Source organism: Lathamus discolor, chromosome 3, assembly GCF_037157495.1.
Source record: "Lathamus discolor isolate bLatDis1 chromosome 3, bLatDis1.hap1, whole genome shotgun sequence".
Classification (NCBI taxonomy): domain Eukaryota; kingdom Metazoa; phylum Chordata; class Aves; order Psittaciformes; family Psittacidae; genus Lathamus; species Lathamus discolor.
In genome coordinates, this window is record NC_088886.1 from 83,819,566 (window position 1) to 83,825,893 (window position 6,328).

A 6,328-nucleotide genomic window follows, 5' to 3' on the forward strand; every position below is an offset into this window, starting at 1 on the left:
AATCTATTCATAGATCAAAACCTGTAAAACTGGAGAAAACTTAGATGAAAGATTCAGACCTCCTCCTACACTTACCAGGGTTAGAAATACACAGCTGGACCTTTAAGAGTTATTTAAATTATCATGTAACTGTGCAACAGCTGGATAAATGTGAATATTTTTTTATAGTATATCCTGTCTCCCCCTAAAGTGTGAGAGAAATTGGATTTCCCTCTGGACTGCACAGCTTTAATTTGTTTGTAGTACTGAAGGAAGATTCTTTTGGAATGTGTTCACTGTTTGTGTAGTGTGGGAGCAACATCTCAGTGCAAGTCAACCAGCCTCTGCAAAGAGACAATTTTAGTATTTACTGCACCCTGGTCAAGCAGTCTTCTGTATTCCCTGGGCTTCAGTAAACACTGTTTGCTCCTGAGGTTGGGCATTTCATACAAGATCCAAGAACCACCTAAATATTGAGAGCAGATCTTAGGGAGATGGATGTAACCTGCGACTGATGGGCAGTCATCAGTGAGCTCCAACTTTTGGCCTTGCAGCTTCTCTCTTTCATAGAGCTGAATCCTGTAGGAAACAGATTTCTGCAGTGCCAAGCACAGTAAAAATATAGGAAAGACAGAAACTTAACTGATTCTGACATTACTGAACAAGACATACATAAAGAGCTGCTAGGAGCATTTCTGAGAAACTGTGTTCTGGAGATGGGATTGTGAAGAGGTTCACTCTTTTGAAGCTCTCACCCACATGGAGGAGTCAGGTGTGCCAGCAAATGGATATGATCGTGTGTGGTAAGAAGTAAATGGAGAATGCTTTATGATTTATAGATTTTATAAGGACTCTATTTTGTGGCAATAGAAGCAAATGTATTCAGGTGACTTTGAGATGATCTGTGGTGCTTACTCGTGACCAGTCATGAATATTGTGGCCTTTTCAGAATTATGCTATTAAAAAACATTTACCATGTTAATCCATATGCTCCGATTATACACTGGTGCACAGACAACTGCCATGGGGCAAACTGCTAAGCAGTGTGAAGCATGGGAGTGTTCTTGCTGCTATAGCTTACAGAGTCTAGTATACCTGACTAACCAGAGAAGTATTTCCGCAAGTATTAGTTCTTTGCCTGACCTTAACCAACACAGCTTTTGTGTCAGGAAAGCTGTATTCATTACAAACCTGATTTAACGTGCTCTTGTGTCACTGAATCATAACATAGTATGGTCATGAGCAACTTGCATACATCAGCTTACAGCAGAAATTTATCAGCTGGCCCTGCTAGACCTTCCCTGCGTAATGTCAAAACCTTTTCTACCTAGAAATAGTCACTCAGCTTTCTTTTAGCATCTCCAAGTTATGAACAGGCTCTGGAAATAGCACTGATATTAAACAGATTATTTCCTTCATTTCCAGTGAAACTTTGCTTTGCATTGCCTTGCTGAACTTTGCCTGTTTCTCAAGTTATTTGAAGAGACCCTATACCTATATTCTTAAAGGATAAACTATACCAAACTTCTTAAACTGTGATACACTGTGAAGTAGAAATCATTTGTAGGATTACATGGCAAGACCTGATGGAGTCATAGATAATAAGCCACTTCTCAAAGTTAGTACAGTCATTCCTTTTTAAACAGTATTGGTGTTCTCAGTAATTGGGGTTCTCAGAAATCATTCAGCTGCCATTTTCTACCTGGATGGAATTGTATTGTTTCACATAGGACCACAGATCAAGGTGGTCACTGCCACATTCATAGCAGTGACTCTAGAAGCTCTTGTCTTCATAAAAACAATGATCTCTAATATAAACATTTGCACAGATTCATAATCCATCCCAATGTCTGTGTCAGAACAGGGTACTGGCATACTGGGGCTTCTACTTACCTTTCCCATTTTTGGCAGTTTGCTGAGGTGAAAGCTGAGAGCTGTGAGCAACCACTGTAGTTGCTTTTATATACCATAGTCCTAATGCTGCACCTGCAAAAAGTAACACAAAAAGGCACGTTGTAAGCTGTGTGGAGATCTCATGTTTTGTCTTTATCATAGTTATGGCATTATTTGCATTTACTATGTCAGATTCTTATTTTTCTGGGGTTTGGGCTGCATTTGCTGGTGCTTTGTGCAGTGAATTACCGTGCAGCTGTGGAGTGGACTATATTTTCATCTGGTATCAGGAGTTTCATGTGGTGCACCTGACCCAGTGGTGGATAAATGTATAAGCACAGTTCTTTACACAACCTCCTTTGCCTGAAAGCTCTCAAACTCAGCAGACCTGCGCAGTTTCTGGCATAGGTCTCTTCCTCCCCCACTGTGTTGATTACCTCTTACCTAATTTTGCCCTATAGTAATCTTTCCTTTTGTGAGAGCAGATGAACTTTGCTTTGGTTTCAATACTTTGTCACCAGCTTTATCCTGGAAATAGGAAAAGTCTCCCTCTCACGTGGTGTTAGCTTTTGCTTACTAATCCCCTCTATTATGCACAGATTTTAACACAGACATGATAGGAGGAAACAGTGATTAAAAGTTTCAGTCTCTTCCTGGTGTGTGGTTAACTATTGCATTCCTGAAGGCTAAAAATATTGCCATCAAGTGGTTCTTTATTAGATGTTTATCAGTGTATCCAAATTACTGGCTAACATTGTAAATCAGTTTGGGTCAGTTGATTTAATTCTCTCTCTTTGAAAGTCTGTTTTAAAAAGTCAAAGGGAGCAAGCAGAACTTAACTCAATTTACTCTCTATCTGAAGCAAGGAAGGATTGGGTTTTAGTGCTAAAGTAGAGTGCTTTAATACTAAATCCCAGCTAGCAAGTTATGGAAAACTGTGTTCCTCTGTTTCGGAACTTTTTGTCTGTTATTTTTTCCTTGTTTGGTGCAGAACTGGAACAAACTGTGACTTGTTCTATTCTAATTATCATTTTCTCACACCTAAATCTTAGGCTCTTAAAAACAAAGTGCTTCATGGAATTTACAAAGCTGGTTATACAAACGTCTTATATCGCCAGTAGGTGAGGCTTCAGATCAAAAGAAATTACAGCACTCCAAAACAGAGATTTATAATCTTCTGTATTTGGGGAAACTCTTTCAAGCATGTAAAGACCTTGTCAATATGATTCATCAGTTAACTTGGCATGCAGCTGAACACCTTTGCAGATCTAATTTATTTCAAAGTTCTCTATTTGCAACTACATAGACTCCACCTTCAGTGGAACAAATGAGTGTTTGTGACATAAGGAGAGCAGAGCAAGGTTTGGGAGACTTAGTGAAGCACAGCTTTGCTTACAAGATTTCTGGCCAAAGAAAAGGCTTTCAGTGCTGTAGCAGGAAAGTAAAGACAAGAGTGTCTTCTGGGGAAATGGACAGGGAGAATATGAAACCTCTGCCTTCATGTCCTTCCATCACAAGCCACTTCACTAATGCTGCTTCCAACTGTATCCTTATTAGATGACAGAGGCTAATGTGCACTCACCATTTACAAACAGATACTCTCCTTTCCTCTTTATATTCAGCTGCTTTTTTCCAGGCTTTCTTGGTTACCTCAGACCACTTGTGTTCATCCTGATGGATTTGCTTGTCATGATGTTTGCTTGACTGTTGTACTTGATTTATTGTTGCTGTCACTGCAAGTACACTCTTCAGGGCTTTATTTTTGTTTGCTGGATGGGTTGCTGACCTGGAATTGATGGAACTGGCAACAAGCACTGTAAGCATGCAAGAAATACCTAATACCAAAAATTAGTGCCAAGTTGTCACAGTGCTCTAATGTCACATCCGCCTCTATTTCAAAGTGTAAACCCTTGTGTATAGAATCATCTAGGTTGGAAAAGACCCTTATGATTGAGTACAGCCACATGGCAAACTGATGGTGGATCTCTGGGATGTTGAATGGTCTACAGAAATGGTTATATGCTGCATAGATTGCACATGAGTTCTTTGAACAACAGATGTTAATGCAAATCCCCACAAAAGGCCATGAAGTCTAGCCCTGGATGTCTTTGGCAACAACATCACATACTTGCTTCACATAAATGGACTATGTGTTTGGCTCTGGCAGTGCAAATACCTGTGTGCAAGAACCTGGCAGATCACTTCCATAACAGCATCCAACCTGGTGACAGTCTGTGCAAGATTTGGCAGTTGGTATTCTCTCTGACTCAGCCTTGCTGCAGACAAACTCTTTTTTGGAGCCAGTCTGCGCTATTTCCTGCTCTGAGCACCTGAAACCATTCTAAGATGTAGAAAATGCAGCAGAGATGCTTGATCTTAAATCAGAACACCCCTCATGGAGCCAGCATCCTTTACATTGTTTTAGAGAGATTGAGTAAAAGTGAATTTCTCATTTTGTTGACTCTGGTATTTGCTCTTGCTGCTGGCTGCCTCTTGAAGATACAAAGTCCTATGAACTTAATAGATTAAGTCTTCAGACAATTAGATTCCATCCTGACAAAATTGATAATTTTCCTAACAGTTTGGTTATATTTTTGTCCTACAGATAAACTGATCTCTTGCAAACAAGGGGTGTTTTGCCATTCCAAGATGAATGCTAAATGTTTCCACCCGACATTTGCCTAGGAAAAAACTCTTCACCAAAATGAGTGAGAATTTCAGGAATAGCCAGAGAATCAGTAGTGACGTGTCTAAAGTCAGGATTACTGTAGCAGAAATAGGGGAAATTGGGGCTTGCTTGTATCACAGTGCTCTAGTAACTCTAGCTAAGGTCTAGAAACTGAATCATAAGCTTGTGTGGGGCAGTTCAAGAAGTTAGCACCTCTGGTCTTCAGGCAGTATGTCTGTGCCTCAGCTACTGTGTTGTTCATAGTCAAGAGCATTAGCTGAAACCCTCTGATTTCAGTGTCATAAACTGGGCTGTGAATTCCCACACCAAGTTGCCACCATGAGTTCTGCTACTGGAGTCAGTCTCTGGGGTACAATGGGCAGCTCTTAGGTTGCCAGAGGGAAAGTGGATGATATGATGCCCCGTTCAGTTCCCTACTTGCTGCACAAGTCGTAAGTACCATGATTTTAGGCACTTGGAAAGAACAGACCCAAAATGGTTTCTTATCTTTCCTACTGTGGATAGTATTACAGTGCAGTCGTAGGCACCAACTGTATGCATGTGACAGCTGTTAAGTGTGCACATCAGAGGTCCCTTCTGGGTCCTGTAGAACAAATTCATGACTCAGCATCTCATCTGAGCTCTGAACTATGTACACTGCTTTTTTTGCATAGCTGAGAAGAGCTTTTTTTGCATAGCTGCCTAATTGGGCTGGTCACAGCAAAGCCTTTCCTCAGGAAAGGAGGAAACTTCAGCCAAGGTGACAGAAGGCTATCAATCTCACTGTGCACACATCTGCAAGCATCTTTCAGGTCCCTGATTTTGGCTGTCTGAAAATGTGAACAGCAAACCACCTGATCTGCTGGGCTTGACACAAGCCAGCCACCAGGAGAGGGAGTAGCAAAAGGGGCAGGTATATGCACCCTGAAAATGAAACACTGTTTTTGTGCTTATTAGCACAGCAACATTTCAGTTGCTTACTTGTCTTAACTCTACCAGCCTTATCTAAAATCCAGGAAATGTTAGTCAATGAAAAGTGAAGACCATGGCAGCACTGTAATAGCAAAAGCAGCATTGGAGTAACATTGCTAATCACCTATTTGTTAAGAGTCTTACTGTTTATTTTATTGCCAGTTCCAGTGAACAAAAAGTAGTCATGAGATGTTAATCTCTCTAGCTGTTTAATCTTAACCACCCCCTCACCATTGTTCTCCTCATGTGCTTAGCAGCAATAACACCTCTTCCGCTCTTGTAATGACCTCATTTCAAAGTACAGTTTCTCTCTGCTTTGGCTTTAAGAGGTCACACTGATGCTGTTTGAGTTGAAATTAAATTTGGTCAGGTCCTGGCACTGCTCTACTGAATTTGTTTGCAAGAAGAGAAGACTCTTTAGAAGCGATGGGTGGTCTAAGCTCTAGGAATCCGCCTATGCTGTGACACAGGCCCTGGAAAGAGAAGTAGGAGCTGCTAAATGGGATTGGATAGTGTGTTGCAGTAATCCTGCTCCTGCAGAGTGAACTAACCAGGGCAAAACAGGTGATGCTTAAGAAATCCATGACTAAAAAGTTCCTGTGTAAGTGAGAATGATGTTGCTGTTGATCTTAAGACCCCTCTAGCCTTCTCATCTGACACCCTTAAGGCCTTCAACTTTGGCTCACACAGCTTGAAAGGCAAGTGGGGGATGCACTATATGGCCAAGAAGACCCATCAATATCAGCACAAAGACTCACCAGTTAATCTATAATTTTTTGAATGTACCAATATGTGGATTTCAGTTGGTTTGGAATG